Below are 19,873 nucleotides of genomic sequence, written 5' to 3' on the forward strand. Positions count from 1 at the left end.
CTCCCCTTGTTCCAGAAGAAGCCCCATGAAAACCTAAAAGCTCAACCTGGGTAGAGCCAGGGAAAAGCCTTGTACAAGACCTCAACCAGTGCTCTTGTTGGGGGGGATTTCCTGCAGGAGGATTGGAGAAAAAAGATCAAGTACAGGCTGACTATTGTCAAACACAAGTTCTTGATCTTGAGGAGGGGTGGAGGACCTGGAGGGGCATGGGCGACTGGTGCCACATTAGTCTGGGGGGGCACATGCCTCCCCAGTAACCAGTCAACAATGGGGGGTCCCCTCACAGCCAATCTCACCATCCAAAGAGCAGCCACGGGGCTCCTGGAAGTGGCCATGGCACTCACAGCCATGGTGCTCCCACCCCCGTTCTCCAGCCACCACTCACAGCAGGGGTACCTGCACTCCTGCCTACCCCCGCCCCCCCCGGCCCATCACCTAAGCGGGCAGCACAGCCTGTCAGGGGGTGCACCAGTGCTCTCAGGGTGTGCACGTGCCCCTCCCCACCACCATGCACATCTTACACACCACCAATGTGGAGGGGAGCCCACAGTTTATGTTGTTCTGAAGGTCAGGCTAGATAATCAGAAAAAGAAACCTAAATGTGGAGGAAGAATAGCGGGGCTCAAATTTGTTCATGGGGAATATTCAAAATGAGCCTCCTTGTCCAAATGTCAGCTCCTGGCTGTTTGGACAGGGGGATGGTTTAGGAGAAAATAAAACACCTTCAGCTGAGCTGCTGGGAGTTTGAGTGAATGAGGGACACAAGGGACATTAGATCAGGGATTGGCAACCCCCTGCACATGAGCCAGTGTGTGGCACATGAAGGCATTTTTCTTGGAATGCTTGCCTCAGGTCTCATGGCGGGGAAGGGGCCAGGGCTGCACTGCCACAAGCAGGATCAGGCCCCTCACAGTTCCCTCACCATCCACCTCTGGCACACCAACATCTTACAAGTTGAGGATGAGGTATTTTTGGCACTCTGCCCAAAAACTTTGCCAACCACTGTTTTAGAGCAACATGTCCAAGATCTGACTGGTGCTGGGTCACCACCCCAGTACACACACATCCTGCCCCATCCAACTACTTCTGGCTGAACTGCAGTGAGAATGTGCCGGGCCCTTCCCATGGACGTAACCAGGGCACTTGGAGAACATGGAGCTCATTCCCAGCTAGGAGGCGATTCAGGCCATGGCCCTTTCCTCCCTCCACTCCTGCCGCAGGGGCTGCAGCCAGGGACCTACCTGGGATAAGTGTCTCCTTGCGGCAGTCGTATAGCATCCCCAGCTGGAAAGGGCGGCCCAGTGCCGACATCTCGATTGTGTCATCAGACCTGTCCATGGCTTGATGTCCGCACACGTCTCTGTCTCTCCTGCAAGAAACAGCTGGTGCTACACTGACGTCCTCCAGGCAGCAGAGTCAATACTTGGTCATATCTGCATCCTCTGAGCCTCCCAGCTGGATGCCTCAGAGCATCGCACCAGATACCTGAGTTTGTGAGCAGGATTCTGTATCATACTGTGTTGCATGCACAGGCCACTGAACTATGTTAAATTTAAGGTCAGGTAGCTCGGGTCCTGCCAGGGGCAGATTTAAAACATTCAGCAAAGAGCTCAGGTCATGATAAATCCCGTGACACATTTAAGGTTCTGGCAGCTGCAGGACCTGGACCAGTGGAAGGAGCAGAGGCCACAGCCCCATACCAGGCCTTGTCAGATGCCTGGCATAGGGGCACGGGTACCTCTGCCCCAAAGTGGGAGCTTAGCCTGTGAAGACCTGTGCAGAGGAGGCTAGTGCATTCACACAGCACTGAAGTGAGACCGGCCTCTTCTGCCACCGCAGGTGTGACAAGCCCCAGCCCAGACTGGCCCCAATGGTGCCAGGACAATCAGGACTCCCAGCAGTGCTAGCTGTGTGGCACAGCCACTGTCTGGAGTGGGTGGAGAGAGGCCAGGAGGAGAGGACACCATTGCAGCCACCCAGAGATGGATTGCTCTGTAACTCCAGCACCCAGGTTGCACCTCCCAGCATAGGACACTGGAGCACAGGAGCCCTCTCTGCACAAGGAGGTGGGCAGGAGGGTTTGGTGGCATCAAGGTGCACAGACAGCCTATTGCACCCCCAAAGGTGCCCTGTGCAGCCCCACACACCTACCCCAGGACACTAGCACCCCAAGCAATTAGTGACAGACAGGAGGGACAAGGCTGAACTCCTCAATGAGTTCTTTGCCTCAGTGTTCCTAAATGAGGGGCAAAACAAATCTCACAATGGGATTGTAGAGAGGCAGCAGCAAGGCTCCAGACTACCAAGCGTTGACCCTGAGATGGTGCACAGTCTCTTGGAAGAACTGGATGTGTTTAAGCCGGCAGGCCCAGATGAGCTCCATCCAAGGGTGCTGAAGGCACTGGCTGATGTCATTGCACAGCCACTGGCAAGAATACTTGAGCACTTCTGGCGCATGGGCCAGGTCCCAGAGGACTGGAAAAGGGCCAAAGTGGTCCCTATTTTCAAGAAGGGGAGGAAGGAGGATCCAGGCAACTATAGGCCAGTCACTCTCACCTCCATCCTTGGCAAAGTCTTTGAAAATATTTTTAAGGCTCATATATGCGAGAGCCCAGCAGGAAAAATTATGCTGAGGGGAAACCAGCACGGGTTCGTAGCAGGTAGATCATGCTGGACTAATCTAGTCTCTTTTTATGACCAAGTTACAAAACACCTGGACGCAGGAGTAGGGGTAGTCATCATTTACTTAGACTTCAGGAAGGCCTTCGATACGGTATCCCACCCCATACTGGTGAACAAATTAAAAGGCTGTGACTTGGATGACTACACAGTCCAGTGGGTGGCGAATTGGCTGGAGGGTCGCACCCAGAGAGTCGTAGTGGATGGGTTGGTATTCACATGGAAGGATGTAGGCAGTGGGGTCCGACAGGGCTCTGTCCTTGGACCGATACTCTTCAATGTCTTCATCAGTGACTTGGACAAGGGAGTGAAGTGTACTCTGTCCAAGTTTGCAACTGATACTAAACTGGGGAGAAGTGGACACACCGGAGGGCAGGGAACAGCTGCAAGCAGACCTGGACAGGTTGGACAAGTGGGCAGAAAACAACAAAATGCAGTTCAACAAGGAGAAATGCAAAGTGCTGCACCTAGGGAGGAAAAATGTCCAGCATACCGACTGCCTAGGGAATGACCTGCTAGGTGGCACGGAAGCAGAAAGGGATCTTGGAGTCCTAGTGGACTCCAAGATGAACATGAGTCGGCAGTGTGATGAAATCATCAGCAAAGCTAACTGCACTTTATCGTGCATCAGCAGGTACAAGACAAATAGGACGAAGGAAGAGATACTTCCCCTCTATCGGGCGCTGGTCAGACCGCAGTTGAAATACTGCATGCAGTTTTGGGCGCCACACTTCAAGAGGGATGTGGATAACCTGGAGAGGGTCCAGAGAAGGGTCACTCGTATGGTTAAGGGCCTGCAGACCAAGCCCTACGAGGAGAGACTGGGGCACCTGGACCTCTTCAGCCTCCGCAAGAGAAGGTTGAGAGGCGACCTTGTGGCTGCCTATAAGTTCATCACAGGGGCACAGAAGGGAATTGGTGAGGCTTTACTCACCAAGGCGCCCCCGGGGGTTACAAGAAACAATGGCCACAAGCTAGCAGAGAGCAGATTTAGACTGGACATTAGGAAGAACTTCTTCACAGTTCGAGTGGCCAAGGTCTGGAACGGGCTCCCAAGGGAGGTGGTTCTCTCCCCTACCCTGGGGGTCTTCAAGAGGAGGTTAGATGAGTATCTAGCTGGGGTCATCTAGACCCAGCACTCTTTCCTGCTTATGCAGGGGGTCGGACTCGATGATCTACTGAGATCCCTTCCGACCCTAACATCTATGAATCTATGAATGAGGGAAACCTGACTCCAGAGATCAGCCCCAAGCTGCACCCTCACCTGGCACCAAGGAAGCCGCCTGCCCAAGACTGCTGATGAGGCCGAGGGAAGGGAAGGCAGGTAGGACCAGTCCTGTCCACCCCAGCGAGTCACTGAGGCAGGCCCCCACCCTTCAGGTCTTAATGATTCACTCCCTTGTGCTTCCAGCTCAGCAGAGGAGCACAGGAGATTTTATCCACCCAGAGCCCTGGCCTGGCAAGCAGGCCACTGCAGTTCTCTGCCGTCAGCAGCTGGGCTGAGGAGAACCCCCGGACTCTCAGCTTTCTTGCTGGAAAACAAACAGTTTCCAGAGCTTCTGCTCTCACCTGGGTGCAGTCAGACCTGGTAGGAAATCAAGGGCCTCTTCTTCCTCCCTAGGCTGCAGATTGCTCTGACTTGGACACAGGACACAGAAGCTTTCAAATTTCTCTGAAATCCATCTGGGTGCAAAACAGAAACTTTACTCTGACTTCTTTGGGCAAGGTTGTCCGGGAAGTGTTTCTTCAACATAACGAATTTTGCACCACAGGAGAATGAACAGGATGTAGAGCTGTGTGAAATTTCACTGCCTGTTTCATTTCAACACTGTCGCAACTAATTTCAAGCTAAAACAGTGAAATTGAAACAAAGTGAAGGAATTCGAAACAGCCTCAAAATGAAAGGAGGGCAGTCAAAACATTTTGCGTTTTCAAGCTCAAGCTGGGCTCGCCTGCAGGGAAAGAGAAAGTAAGGAGAGGGAGGGGGAGGAGTGGGGAAGGACTGCTCTCTTATTGACTGTGTAGCTGGCCAGTGGTTGTTATCCTTCCCTGATGGCCCTTCGAATCCCCGTGCTCTGGGGGAGGGATGGAAAAATTGCCTAAAAGGCAAAATTGTTTGAACTGCCCTGCTTTCTGTCACCCATGTCACAAGTTTTGCTTGTCAGCAGCCAGAGGTGCAGTTTCCCAGAAGCCTCTGCACCTCTCTTCTTGCAAGCCAGCAAGCTTCATGGCCTCAGCAGGGACTACCATCCTTGAAGTTTTCACCCCCTTGTGCTTTAACACACACACAGTGTCACCCATGTCACAAGTTTTGTTTGCAAGAACTTGGGGTGCAGTTTCCCAGAACTCCCTAAACTTTTCACCTTGAATCTTGGCAGGATTCATGGCCTCAGAAGTGGCTACCATCCCTGCAAGTTTCATCTGAATCAGGCAAGAACTGAAAAAGTTATAGGCAGTTCCGTGGTTCCCCATTATAGCTGTAACCTGGGTGGTACTCCAAGAGGTACCCCTCTCCAACTGAAGGGATCAGAGCAGGTGCACAAGCACTGTGGGAGGTGTAGGGACCCTCCTCTCCCTATAAAGCAGAGCTAGATCACTCATGGGGACTTAACCGTATACCTTTTAATGAGAAAAACAGTAGTGGGAACATAACAAGTATAAACCAGGGGGTATAGGGTACACTACAACACCCCGAGGGGGTGGGATTCAATAAAGGTTAGGTATTTACATTCATAGACGTATTCATGCAGTTGACAAAAGACAGGTTTAACAGAGGATAAAACACAAACAGCATGTGAAAGAGTAAGCAACAACGCGGCAAAAAGAGCCGGGGAACGCCGCTTCTGGAGCTATTACCATATAAGGATAGAAGCTCCAGGAGAAAAAAAGAAAGAGATGGGAGTCTCAGAAGAAAAAAAAAGAGAGAGTGGCCAAAAGGGAAAAAGGGTGGAAAAGAAGATCTCCAGAAGACAAGAGGCTTACCTCAGGATTTCTCTTGACGCCAGAGAGAGCGGAGCTCAGAGGAGGAGGGGCAGATCCCCGAAGAGGCACACCACGAGATGTGGCTGGCAGTTGCGCTGAAAGAAAACAAAACAAAAAACAGGAAAAGAGTGAATTGACCCACTTCCACAAGCTTGGAGAGGGCATCTGAGTGTTGACCACGAGGATTCAAGGCTTCAGGCACACGCAAGATAAAAGGTACATACTTATATTAATTGAAATAAAAAGAAAACATACAATGGGGTTTGAAGAGAAAAATCTGCCCCAAAAAGAAATAAATGAATGAACCAGAGATAAAGGGACTTCGTTTCCTAATACCAAGTTCAGCACAACCAAACCGATAATAGTTATGTAAGAACAGTATATAGATAGAATTACAAAGTTGCTATAACTGATAAGGTAAAAACAAAAACAAAAAAAACCCGGGATAAATGGTCCACTTCTGTTTAAAGATAAAGAGAGTTTGTATAGGGTTATAAAGGATAAAAATAAAGACAAGTGTTAATCTGCATCCGACTGTGAATATATATATACATGTTGGCGAGAGTGTGTGGATAGTCGAGAAGGCTTGCAAAGCCTATAATACCAGGACTCCTAATAGAGATACACAAAAAATAAAAACAAAACAACATATATATATATATATATAATAACCCTCCCAATGAGTGACATCATAAATTAGAACATATTATAATAACATCCAAGACGTGGCAGGCGGGAAAGTCGGGGTACTTATAGTTCTTTGGGAGATTATAAGAGGATACAGAGAGGCATTGTGAGCTCCACCATCACACAGCACATAAACAATACTGGTTGGAGAAATATAGAATGCACAAAATACAAAATGTCAAATAACAAGAGATATCGGGCCTAGGTACCTGGAGGGGAGAAAGAGGGAAAACACAGTTACCCCTTCCACTGCGACAAGCATTTCTCCCTGTTACTTTACTCACCCCTACTTGACCCAGCTGGGACTTAAACTCAGAGCTCCCACATGGTAGGTAGGAGCTCTACCACACAGCCACCAGTGCTGGTCCAACTCCAAGCTGCTTGGGATTTTGACCTTCCAGGAGCCCCTGCCTCACATTGAGCTGCCTGGCCTCTTGCTGGAGGAGCTGGAAGCAGAGCTGGGAACCTCTCAGGTCACTGCTCAGCTTCCTGGTGGAGCTGGGGAGCCCCTCCTGCTGGCTACAGCCTCTCATAGGGCCATCCTGCAGCCCAGTGGGGAGCCTCTCCTGCCAGCCACACACTGTGCTGCTGAGGGTCCAACTGCTGCCTGCAGGTCCCACTCCTTCAGGCTCTTCTGGGGCAACTGCTCCCACCCTGCTGGCCCAGCTCTTGCCAGCTCTTTGGAAACTCCTTCCTCATGGTCCCTTGCTGGTCTCCCCTGAGTCAGCTGTGCTGCCCCTTTTATCCCCCTCCATGTGACCGGAGAGGCCAATCAGGGGACATGGAGGGGGAGTCTCTGGGGCCTGATTGGTGAGGAAAGGGAATCCCAAGCTCTCCAATCATCTTTTATAGTTTCAAAACCCCTCAGCCAAATCATTACCAGATTGGTGAGGAAAGGGAATTCCAAGTTCTCCAATCACCTTTTACCTTTTCAAAACACCTGGGCCAAATCACTACCAGTTAGACCATCGCATAGCCTATGGGTGGAACAGTGTCAAAACAGTGAAACAGTTTAGACTAAATGAAACTCGAAACAAAACACTGCCCAGTCAAAATGTTGAAATGGAAGTTGAAAGGAAATGGTGCTGTTTCGCACAGCCCTATGGGACGGCTGCACAGGGGAGCACTGGGGGGTGCCTACTACTCCGTGTAGCCTTCTCACTCATTCCTCAGCCCCAAAGCCCAGGCCTAGCCCCTTATTCAAAGAATCCCTCTTTGCAGAGGTCTTCAGTGCAGGCCAGAACATCATGGATGTCACTGTTATTGATGGATAATTCCCACCATCCATTAATAAAGCATTAAATAGGATTTATCTGTTGAACACAGGGCTGGCAGGGACCTCAAGGTCATCCACTCCAGCCCTCTGCACGAATGCAGCATGCTGCTCCTAAATCACCCCTGTGCAGGGCTTCTCCAGCCTCCTCTTGGAAACCTCCAGTGCAGGAGATGCCCCCACAGCCCTGGGCAGTTGATTCCATTGACTAAATTTAATTCTAGGACTGGATACAACCCCCACTGAATGCCATGCCAATGAAACATTTTGCAGACCACCCCCATGCAGGCCCCAGGGATGTGCTGTCCCCTGACACCTCCCCGGGTCTCTCCCTTCAGGAAGGACTAGGGTTGCACCAGCTCTGCTGCCCCACATCTGTCTCCTAACTCCCCAGGTGATGCATCGCTGCACTGGGGAGATGCTGGACACAGCACTGCACTCCTCATTCTCTCACCTGAGCAATTGGCCTCATGCCCAGCTCCCAACCCCAGCTCACCTTCTGTGTGCCACTCTTGTAACTACTGGGCCTTGGAAACCTGCCACACATTACAGATATTATGCACTTCACTGGTTAACCACGTGATAATTTTAGGCTGGCCACATATGCAAAGTACTTATCCAACCATAAAAATGGCTGTATAGCTGTAAAAAGAGCCAACCAGCTACAAAGTCAGTGCTTAAAAATGCATAACAACTTTAGAACTGGTTTCTAGCCAGCTTTCATTTCAATGCGTGCAGGGCCCTTGGTAACCTGGCATGTTCTGGGCATCTCTGAGACAATCGCACCCATTTGACAGCTATCAAGTGTCACATCCTCCTGGGACTGATCTTTGTCTTGTTAAATTCCTGTTCCTCGCACCACAGTGACCGCAAGTGGGGCTGTAGCTCCATTCACTACAGAGAAGAAAGAGTTTCCCTTTCCATTTTACCAAGAAACTTTCTCACCTTACACAATTGTGGCTGTGCCTGCAGGTTTGGGTTAGGTTAGGGCAGGGGCAGGAAAAATATGGCCCATAGGCTACATCCTGCCCACCAGGAACTTTCATCTGGCCAATGAATTGTGCCCTGCTCAGCCCTTCTGCCCACGAGGGTAGGTGCCAGGCACCTACACCTGCCTTCAACATACCCTATCATGCCTTGCTTCCACCCTCATGGGTGGAAAGGCTGGCTGTGCTAGCACTGGGTGGGGCTGCTGCTGCAGGTTTCCCTGGCCTCCTGCTCCCTCTGAGCAGCTGGTTGGGAAGTTGGGGCAGGGGCAGGACTGCAGCTGGGCAGGAGTGTGGAGTGAAGGGCTGGGCTGGTGGCAGTGTGGAGCCCAGGCCCAGGGGTCAGTGACAGTACAGCTCAGCTGGGCAGGGTATGGGTGTCATGGGGAAGGGGTAGGAGGACCCCTCCCACCATGAACGGCACGTGCCCCTGGCAACTCGGGGGAACACGGCTGCGCTGGTGATGGAAGGAGCACAGCAGCAGCAGCCCAGCGGTGGTAAGTGCAGAGCTCCCACAGATGCCACCAGCACTGTTGGCAGTGGGGGGGGGGCGGGCAGTGGCCACCCGCAGGCACCACCAGTACCATTGCTGGTGGCCAGCAGCAATCATGGACCACTCACAGATGCTGCCAGGGGTGTCAGAGGTAGGGTGGTGAGTGGCAACCACCTGCAGGCACCAGTGGCACCTTTTTTCAGGGGGTGTATGCGCACCCACATGCACCACCTACATGTTGCCCCTGCCTCCTACTCTCCCCTCATGTCTCACAGCCCTGGCAGGCACCGGGGGCAGCAGCAGCAGGGAGGCACTGGTGCCTGGTTTGGGTGCGGCACATCATGGCAAGAGGCTAAGCCCTGCCAGGCCATCTGTATGACCGGTGCTCCCCACACATGTACAGCACAGGAGGGAAGCCCCAGAAATGGGAGAGAAGCCAGCTAAATCTGTTATAGTCGGTGTTTGACTTTTAGTGTATGATTTGGGTTTTTCAGGTTCTAAGATGGCACCCAACCCCACAAAAGGAGTATTTCCAGGAGGCAATGGGAGGGACTTCCAGTCCCAAGGAGGTGACCAGGGGGCAGGGAAACTGTCAAGGTGGGGGGCTACCCATGTGGTCCTCGACAGCTCACCAAACCTGGTTAATTGGCAAGTCTTTGCTGCTATGATTTTGGTATTGCATCACTGGGGGAGCTGAACAAATGGTTTGGGCAGAGCATCACCTTCCAATACAACTGCCCCTTCATGAAGCCACTGTCGCTACCCTTGCCGAGCTGGCTGCAAACAGCCCCCACCCCACCAAGACCTCACCACTCTGCCCCTCCACTCCCTGCTCCCTATATGAATTGGTCATTTATTCTACTGCTTCTGCAGAAGTCACTCCCTGTGACCCATTCAGACAGTTCTCTAAAGCAAACAACCAGCCAACGCAAACTTCTGTCTTCTCCCAAATACTACAAGAACAGCCCCTACTTGTTCTGGCCCCGTGACACTAGCCCAACTCCACCTTCATAGCTCACTACCTACTTCCCCTTGTTTTCTCCTCCAGGACATTTTCAAGCACCCAGTGAGACAACCCTCCTTAGGCAGATGCCTCACAGCTGGGCTTTCTTTACAGAGCTGACTGCTCCTCTTTCCTGGGTAAGCTTTTTGAGAGAGTTATCCTGGCACATGTCCACAAGGAGCAAGCAGGGGAGATTATGCTTAAGGGCAACCAACATGGGTTCATTAGAGGCAGGTCCTGCCAAACCAACCTGGTGCCTTCTATGACCAGGTCACAAAATCCTTAGACGCAGGAGTAGCAGTGGACGTAGTGTTTCTGGACTTCAGGAAGGCCTTCGACGCTGTCTCTCACCCCATTCTCATTAAAAAACTAGGGGGCTGTGGCGTCGACACCTACACAGTCAGATGGGTCGCTAACTGGCTGGAGGGCCACACCCAGAGAGTGGTGGTGCACGGGTCATTTTCGACCTGGAGGGATGCGGGCAGTGGGGTCCCCCAGGGCTTGGTTCTTGGACCCGCACTGTTCAACATCATCAGCGACTTGGACAAGGGGGTAAAAATCACCCTGTTCAAATCTGCAGACAACACTAAGATGTGGGGAGAAGTGGGCACACTAGAAGGGAGGAATAGGCTGCAGTCAGACCTAGACAGGTTACAGGGGTGGGCAGATGAGAACAGGATGGGTTTCAACACTGACAAGCGCAAGGTGCTGCACCTGGGGAGGAAGAACCAGTGGCACACCTACAGGCCAGGGAACTCCCTTCTCGTCAGTGCGAAGGTGGAAAAGGATCTTGGAGTCATTATTGATGCCAAAATGAACATGGGCCGGCAGTCTGGGGACGCGGTCAGGAAGGCCAACTGTACAATGTCATGCATCCACAGATGCATCTCAAGCAGGTCCAAGGAGATGATCCTTCCCCTCTATGTGGTACTGGTCAAGCCACAGTTGGAGTACTGCATCCAATTCTGGGCACCGCACTTTAGTAGGGATGTGGACAGCATGGAGAGGGTCCAGAGAAGGGCCACCCACATTATCGGGGGCAGCAGGGCGGGCCCTACAAGGAGAGGCGATGGGACCTGAACCTGTTCAGCCTCCACAAGAGAAGGCTGAGGTAGGATCTAGTGTTCATTTACAAACTGGTCAGGGGGGACCAGCAGGTTTTGGGGGAGTCCCTGTTCCCCCGAGCACTACCAGGAGTGACTAGAAATAATGGTCACAAGCTGGCAGAGGGTAGATTCAGACTAGACATCAGGAGGCGCGACTTCACTGTCAGGGCGGCTAGGATCTGGAACCAACTTCCAAGAGAAGTGGTGCTGGCTCCTATCCTGGGGGTCTTTAAGAGGAGGCTAGACGAACACCTTGCTGGGGTCGTTTGACCCCGGTACTCTTTCCTACCAGGGAAGGGGGTTGGACTTGATGATCTGGTCCCTTCCAACCCTACAAACTGTGAAACTATGAAACTGGGGTTCTTACCCAGACAGTCATGATCCTGGCTGTACAGGAGAGCTCCTGAAAGTGCCCTTTATCAAATAGCTTTGTACATGATCTCAGCACAGGAAAGGAGAGCAACTGCAAGTGAAAGCATTGCCCTTGTGGTCTACACTCTCCAACAGCTGGACCTGCCCTGTTTCCGGAGCTCAGGGCCAGACCTTGCTCAACAAGTCTCTTGCAGAGAGACACTTCTTCAAAGTGAACAACCAGCCAAAGCCAACCCCTCTGTTCTCTCCCAGACACTAGGAAAGCCCTTCTTTGCTTTGGCCCCATGACACTAGCCCAGACTCCGCCCTGACAGCTTGCTATCTCTTTCCCCTTGTTTCTCCTTTGGGAGCTTTTCACGTTCCCACTGAGACAACCCTCCTTAGCCACATGCCCACAGCTGGCCTGTCTTCACAGAGCTGACAGGTCCTTAAGGAGACAGCACACCCGGGTACACACTACAACCCAGATAGGAGGGCAGAGCAGAAACACTGACAATCTGCTTGAGTTCACTGTTACCATTTCTCATCATTTTATTATGAATATCTTGATACTAGTTTTCCTTTTCCTAAAGCCCCAACAGCCAGATTCCTGCAGCTACATAAAAATCTCACCAACGAAGGACAGACCCTGAACTAAAGGCATCTGAATGCAAACAAGGTAGCATGAATGATGTTCTGATGGCAAAGGAGACGTGGTCCCAGAAACAGGAAATGCAGTCAGGAAATACAGCCCTAAGTGTAGAGCTGGCTGGATTCAAAACACACACTGCTGACAGGCTTGGAATGAGGGAAATGCATTGTCCTTGTAGGCAGCACTCTCCAACAGCTGGACCCACCCTGTCTTGGGACTCCATGGCCAGCCCTCGCCCAACAAGGTCCTTTTGCAAGCATACAAAAGGTTGGGAGAGAAAAAATATTTTGTAGAGAAGTTAACAGTAGAGTGAGGTGAGGCCAATCCCAGATCACAGGGGTACAAGCAAACCAGGAGCATTGCCATGCCAGGCTCTGGAAATGGAGTTTCATTGGATAAGGGTGAGTGGGAGAAAGGAGATGACAGAATCTCATGAAAGACTGCTAAGGGGAAGGGCTCAGCTCCCTGTGTGTTGCCCAGCGTGGAAGGGCAGGGGAAGTGGGACAAAGAAGGAATTCCTGTTGCCTGCAGAGACCAGGTCCTGAGCAGGACGATTTGGACCTGCTCAAGCCTTTGCTGCTTCAAAGAGCCTGGAGGGACTGATGCCTGGAGCCCTGCAGCCAGCTCAGGTGTCCATGTTCAAACAGGATGTTGGAAACCTGGAGAAAAGTCACAGAAGTGACTGAAGGACAGAAGAATGCTCTGAAGTGAGACAGAGAAAGACCACAATCTGTTTAGAAAGGAAAATCTGATAGCAATTTAATCATGATACAGGATGACTTTCAAGGGGAGAAAAAGCTCCTTGGCTGATGGACTGAATACCTGGCTATTAGCATGGACTTCTTAGTGAATGAGGAGTTGAATGCCATCCAGAAATGGATGGTGCAGAACAAGCTGAAGTAGTTAAGAACTTTCTTCAACTCCATCTGGCAAGAAGGCTGCAGCCTTTCTTCTAGCACCTAATGATACCTGAGGCAGGGGCAGCTCTTCTGCCCACCTGCACAATGGCTGAAAGGGACCTCGGGGTTATGGTTGATCACAGGATGCACATGAGCTGCCAGTGCCATGAACTAGGTGTGCCCCGGCAGCTGGGGGGGGGCACAGTGGCACAGGCAGCAGTGGGAGTGCAGTGTCAGTAAGCGGGGGAGCTCCCACACATGCTGCTGGCACTGTCAGTGGTGGGGAAGGGGGGCGGGGTGGTGAGAACCGACCAGGGTTCAGTGACAAACCACAAATGCTGCCAGTGGTGTCGGTGGCAGGGGTGAGGAGAGGCAATCACCCACAGGCACCTCTGGCAGTGTTGGTGGCACCTTTTCATAGGGGGCACACCGCCATGCTCAGGGAGTGCATGTGCACCTGCGTGCATGCCCAGCACATCACCACTGGCCAGTGTGATGCTGTAGCCAACAGACCTAATAGCATATGCATAAGCTGATGCACCATGACCAGTGCTAAGGAAGTGACACGTCCTCTCTACTCAGTGCTGGTGAGACCCCAGCTGCAGTACTGTGTCCAATTCTGGGCACCGCACTTCAAAAAAGACGTGGAGAACCTCAAAATAATCCAGAGAAGGGCTACAAGAATGATTAAGGGCCTGGAGGACAAACCTACGAGAAAAGACTAAGGGATCTGGAACTGTTCAGCCTGGGGAAGAGAGGACTGAGGTGGGACTTGGTCATCTAGAAGTATGTAAGGGTGAATATTGGGAGCTGGGAGAAAAACTGTTCACTATAGCACCCCAGGGAAGGACAAGGAGCAGCGGCCCTGAACTGTTGGAGGATGATTTCAGGTTGGAAGTAAAGAAGAGCTTTTTTTCAGTAAGGGTGACCAGAATCTGGAACAGGCTTCCCAAGGAGGCGGTGCAGTCCCCAGCCCTGGAAATCTTCAAGAGGAGACTGGACAGACGCCTTGCTGGGGACATTTGATCTCATCAGTATTCCTGCCCAGAGAAAGGGGTTGAACTCGATCATCTTTTGAGGTCACTTCCAGTCCTTCATTTCTGTGATTCTATGATTCTGTGGAAATGTTATATAGCAGATATTGCAGGTGCTGAGGCCTGTGATCATGGGGTGTGACCAGAGCTGAGCCAGGAGCTTGTGTCCCTGGTAAGTGGGCCCTGAGCTAGAGGACTTGGTGAGTGAGAAATTGGGATGAAGCCGGGGGGAGCCTTGGACAAGACAGGGCCCACCTCTTCAGAAGACTGCCTCACCCTCCATGCAGCCTCCCCAACTCATTCTGACATCAAGACATGGTGGGCAAGACTACTGAATAGGGGAGAAACCTGAGGGTGTAGGTGCTAGTAGGTCTGTAGTGGCAGATAGCCTATAGCAGCAACCAGAAGCACTCTACAGGGCGTGCGGTGTGAATTAAAAACAAGCCAGAATCTTATCAGGGGATAAGGCACAACACTGCATTTAATGAAACATAAAACATAAAACATGCAACATGAAGAGAATAATGAACAGTAAGGTTATTTGCTTCACTCATTCCCGTGCACATTCATTCATTCATTCATTCATTCAAAAGAAAAAAGCGCACACACACACACACACACACACACACACACACACACACACACACAGATAGCTAGACAGTCCTGCAAAGATTAAGGTGTTACCAAGTTCTAAGGATGCTCAGGTCAGTCTGGTGGCCAGCCAGACTGACCACAGTGACGGAGTCAGGTCTTGTTGGACGCGCCCAAAACTCCTTCTTGCAGGTGGAGAAGACCCAAAGCCTTGTCCGTGTGTTCATTCTTTATAGTGACAGCTGTCCATACAAGCCAGTGGATTCCGCTGAGTCAGACGTGAAGGTCATCCTCCTTGTCCTGTTGGCAGGTTGGGATTGGTAGGACATGATCTTCTGGCTTTGTGGTCTGCAGTCTTCGGGGGGGTGGGGGGGTCAGTCCTACCTCGGTCCTTGGGAAGACCATTGAGAAAATTATCCAGGAGCACATGTGCAAGGGCCCAGCAGGGGAAGTAATGCTCAGGGCAACCAACATGGGTTCATTGAGGGCAGGTCCTGCTGACTAACATAGTTTCTCTTTACGATCAGGTCACAAAGTCCCTGGACGAGGGTGTCAGGGTGGATGTCATCTTTCTTGACTTTAATAAGGCCTTTGACTTGGTTTCCCACCACCTTTTCTTAAAAAAACTAGGTGACTGCGGCATTGATGCCTAAACAGTCAGATGGTTCGCAAACTAAATAGATGGTTGCACCCGCAGAGTGGTGGTGGACGGGTCATTTTTGACCTAGAAGGATGTGAGCAGTGAAGTCCCTCAGGGCTCGGTCTTGGGGCCCGCACTGTTCAACATCTTCATCAGTGATCTGGATGTTGGTGTGGAAAGCACACTGTCCAAATTCACTGACAACACCAAGTTGTGGGGCAAGGTGGGCACGCTGGAGGGGAGGGACAGAATCCAGCTAGATCTAGACACGTTACAGAGGTGGGCAGATGGGAATAGGATGGGGTTCAACGCAGACAAGTGCAAGGTGCTGCATCTAGGGAGAAGGAACCAGCAACACCCCTATAGGCTGGGAACACCCTTCTTGTCAACACATTAGCATTAAGGGATCGTGGAGTCGTTGTTGACTTCAGGATGAACAGGAGCCGCCAATGCAAGGAAGTGGTCAGTAAGGCTGACTGCACCTTGTCGTGCACCACAGATGCATCACAAGCAGGTCCGGCGAGGTGATCTTTCCTCTCTATGCAACACTGGTCAGGCCACAGTCGGAGTACTGCGTCCAGTTCTGGGCACCGCACTTCAAGAGGGATGTGGCTAGCATTGAGAGGGTCCCACATGGTCAAGGGGCAGTGGAGCAGGCCCTAAAAGAGAGGCTAAAGGGCCTGAACCTGTTCAGCCTCCACAAGAGAAAGCTGAGAGGGGATCTAATGGCTGTTTACAAACTCACCAGGGGAGACCAGCAAGAATGGGGGAGGCTCTGTTCCCCCAAGCACCACCTGGGATAACAGCCACAAATGGATTGAGAGCAGGTTCAGGCTGGACATGAGGAGGTATTACTTTACAGTCAGAGCTGCCAGGCTCTGGAATGGGCTCCCAAGGGAGGTGGTGCTCTCTCCGACCTTGGGAGTCTTCAAGAGGAGGCTGGACAGATATTTGGCTGGGGTGATATGACTGCAGCACCTGTTCCTGCCTGGGGCGGGGGGTTGGACCTGATGATCTGTTTAGGTCCCTTCCAACCCTAAGTACTATGATACTATGACCCCAGTTGACTTCCTGTCCCTGGGGCAGGGGGCTGGACTTGATGATCTTCGAGGTCCCTTCCAGCCCTAACATCTATGTTGTCACAACCCAAAGTTGTGATTCTTTCATTGTGTGTGTGCTTCGGCACCGCTAAATTATTTCCCACCAATTTGTCGCTTTCTTTGCACAATAGAGCTCTCTGCTGCGAGAGAGAACTCTGGTGCAACGGGGGATTTCCCACCAAATTGCAGCTTCTTTGCAGGGTGCATTTCTTTTGCATCGTAGTGATACACGTTGTAAAGAAGTTCCCGCCATTCGTATTAGGATTCACGCCACATAATTGGCCCATTCCTAATGTAGGCACACGTGGCGGCTAGCGATTGGCTTGCTAGCCGTACATAAGGCTTGGGTAGCTTCCGCCCAAGTCGGAGGGAGAGAGAGAGAGAGACTTTGTACTGTGTGAAGATCTCCAAGCGCTGCGGACCCTCGTGGACCCAACGCGCCTCTCCTAAGCAGGCAATAGAGGCTTAATAACCAAACCCACGGAGCTTTAACTACTCCGGAGGGAAGAACGAACCACGCCTCTAGCCTCTCCCCATCGCCGAGCACAATCCTAGACGTATCCCTTTCCTGTAACTGGACCCGCGGAGCCTAGAAAACTCCAGGGAAAACTTATCGGACCCACGGAGCCTGAATAACTCCGGGGAAACTTTTCGAACCCAACTTAACCAGACCCGCGGAGCCTAGCAAACTCCGTGGGAGCAATCGATTTGTCGTGTTCCTCTAGTGAGGATCCAAGCGGGAGCGGTGCCTGGAAACCTGTCCAGCCTACACCATACCATCTTCGGTGTAAGTAAATAATCTTTTCAATCAACCATTACGCCTCCGTCACTAATTTTAACTCGTGTGCGCTAAACCGCCCCGCGGTTCTCTCCAGCCCCGTGTGCCCGGGCTGCTGGCCACAGCCTGTGTGCAACAAAGATGGGTCCAGTTCGACCCAGGTTCACCCCCAGCTCGCCCATGGCGACGCACATGGGATCGGAATCGCCGCTGCACATGGCGAGGAGGGTGGGATCGGGGCCCGGCCTGCACATATGTGAGCTATGAAATCTCCAGCACCGCGGGCTTGGTTAGACCCCCACCAGTCAATGTCTATGCAAGACCCTCAGGACAGTGCACAAGGTGATGCAGGAAGCAGTGTACATGGGCTCAGAGCTGCATTGTTAGACCTGGTAAGGAACAGGGATCCCAAAAGCACACCCCTAGGCACCTGGCTGTCCCAGCAGTGTCCCGGGGCAGAAAGACCCAGGGCCCCCAGCACTGCACCAGAACAAAGGGCAAGACTTCAACTGCTGGGTCGGGCCAGCCTGGCTAGTTCAGAGCAAGCCTGGCTGTGTTCACTCAGGCTTCATCTCTCCTGTGCAGTTGTACCCCACACATGGCCACTGAGCAGCACCCCCAGGGTCATCCTCCCTGCCACGTAGAACATTTTTGAGAGGAAAGCCAGGATTTTCTTAGGGCATCAATCAGGCTTCAGTATGGAGACAGCCCTTCTCCCCAGCTGTGCTTTTGCCCCCGAGCCCCAGTGAGGGCTTTGCCCCGACGAGATTGCAAGACCTTTGCTACAGACGTAAGAGAGGCCTTGGGGCTGCAGCCTTGGACCTTTTGTAATTAGTCTGAAGAGGCTGCCAGCCAGAGCAGTCTGTGAGCCCAGCCGGTGCTGCTACAGCTCTGACTGCAAACACAGCTCTTTTAATCAGGGGCTTGACTGCACCTCCTGTTTACACTGAGACAGTGTGGGGCAAGTCAACTTTCGTGGCATCCTGCTAGGGCACCGGATTGCTCTCAAGAGTAAAATCACCATGAACCTTACAGCTGAATTTCTCAGCCCGGGTTTTCTCTTCGTCATCCATTTTGAGGGACTCTTCCCCTTCTAAAGAGACCAGCAGCATCTCTTTTATCATAACCTGGAGCGCTCTCTGTATCTCCTGGATGACCGCAGATGAGGACACTTCTCAGTCAAACACAAAGAAGCCCCGTACAGCACAGCAGTGACCACACAGGTGACAGCACCTTGGTGACGTACATCAGGCAATGCAACCTATTTCACGCATAGTCAGCTGCTTAAACTGCATTGCGGTTGAGGACTGGTGCACTGTCCTGGCCCGCTGCTTGGATTTTGTGGTGTCTTTTAAGTATTTCACAGACCCACCTCCACCAGACCACCAAGGAAACTGGCCTTCAGGGCAGCCAACACAGCCAGGGCCGAGGTTTTGTCCTCAACGCGGTCAGACACAATGACCTCAAAATCTGTCCTGGGCTCTGGCCTCGCATTTAAATCCTTTTTCTGTATTTCCAGGCTCCATCAAGTGATCCCTGGAAGACAAAACACAAGGACAGGCCGCGAGTGACAGATGCAGGCTCTTCCACCAAACAACAGCAAGGCAGGGAGATTAAGGAAATCCGCTGGGACAGATTTATAGCTGAGCTCTGCCACCCCATGGCCATTTTTTACCTCTAGTTTTCACGTTTTGGAAAAGGCAGTTCCAGGGGGGTTGTTTGTTTCTTTTCTTTCTAGGAAGCAGTGCTGTGCTCTCTCTGATCCGATGTAGGCATGGGCCGATCTAGGAATTGGAAAAGGTGGGTGCAGCTGGTGTGGTGCTTCACCACATATAACCCAATGCATATTTTTCTCCAGTTCAAAAGAAACTAGAGAATTTAGGAACTCAGCTCGTGGCCCAGGGCTGTGTTATTTACTTTAAGATCAGAGCAAAACCAAATATAAAGGACTTGGGATGTTTAGTCATTTGCCCCAAGATACATTAAGTATAGAAACACAAGCAATTAGCAAATATAATCTAAAGATGTTATTTCACTTGTCCTGCCTTCAAAATTAAATGGATGTCTCTAATGTGGGGGCCGAGGGGGGATCTAGGGTCAGGAGTCCTTGGGAACGCTAGCTGGAGTCGAGGCTGCGATCCGTGACGGGCAGATGGGTACTCTCTATCACCGGAGCGGAATTAGGCACAAACGAGACACGTATCAATTGGAAAACAGAGATGGCTTTACTTACACTGTAGAGTCGTGTACAGCGCAGGCAATCGTAGTTGCAACAATAATCGCTATCGAGGAGCTCTTGTAGACCGGGTAGCTCGGGTCTAGCTCGGGCATACAACACGGAGAATACGCCGCAAGGCTTCGGCGGCAGGGTGTCGTTGGCAGGTGATCAAGCTGCTGCAGTTCCACTCCAGGGGGAATCGCGGAGTTCTCCAACTAGGGCGGAAACGCCCCTTACCTTTTATATGGCTAGTGAGCCAATTGCCAGCCACCACGTGGGAATAATTTACCATCAGCCAATCGTATTATGCAAATCTGCATATCCTCCGCGGGAACTCTATCCACGCCGGAACTCTTCACCATGCCGAGACTTCCCCTGCCTCACCGTGCCTTGTGCTGGAA

The 19,873-nt window shown here is 51.8% G+C and overlaps 1 long non-coding RNA gene across 2 annotated transcripts; it reads right to left on the reverse strand.

Moving 5' to 3' along the window:
- Positions 1 to 1,247: 1,247 nt before the first annotated feature.
- LOC132250999 (uncharacterized) lies at positions 1,248 to 19,718 on the reverse strand. Of its 2 annotated transcripts, none has more exons than XR_009462810.1 (3): positions 19,488 to 19,718; positions 18,283 to 18,790; positions 1,248 to 1,369 (listed from the first exon to the last, which is right to left on the reverse strand). It is a non-coding gene; the product is annotated as an uncharacterized LOC132250999 (long non-coding RNA). The 2 variants fall into 2 exon arrangements; XR_009462811.1 differs by lacking the exon at positions 19,488 to 19,718 and adding an exon at positions 18,930 to 19,032.
- Positions 19,719 to 19,873: the final 155 nt, after the last annotated feature.

This window comes from Alligator mississippiensis, chromosome 5 (genome assembly GCF_030867095.1).
Source record: "Alligator mississippiensis isolate rAllMis1 chromosome 5, rAllMis1, whole genome shotgun sequence".
Lineage (NCBI taxonomy): Eukaryota > Metazoa > Chordata > Crocodylia > Alligatoridae > Alligator > Alligator mississippiensis.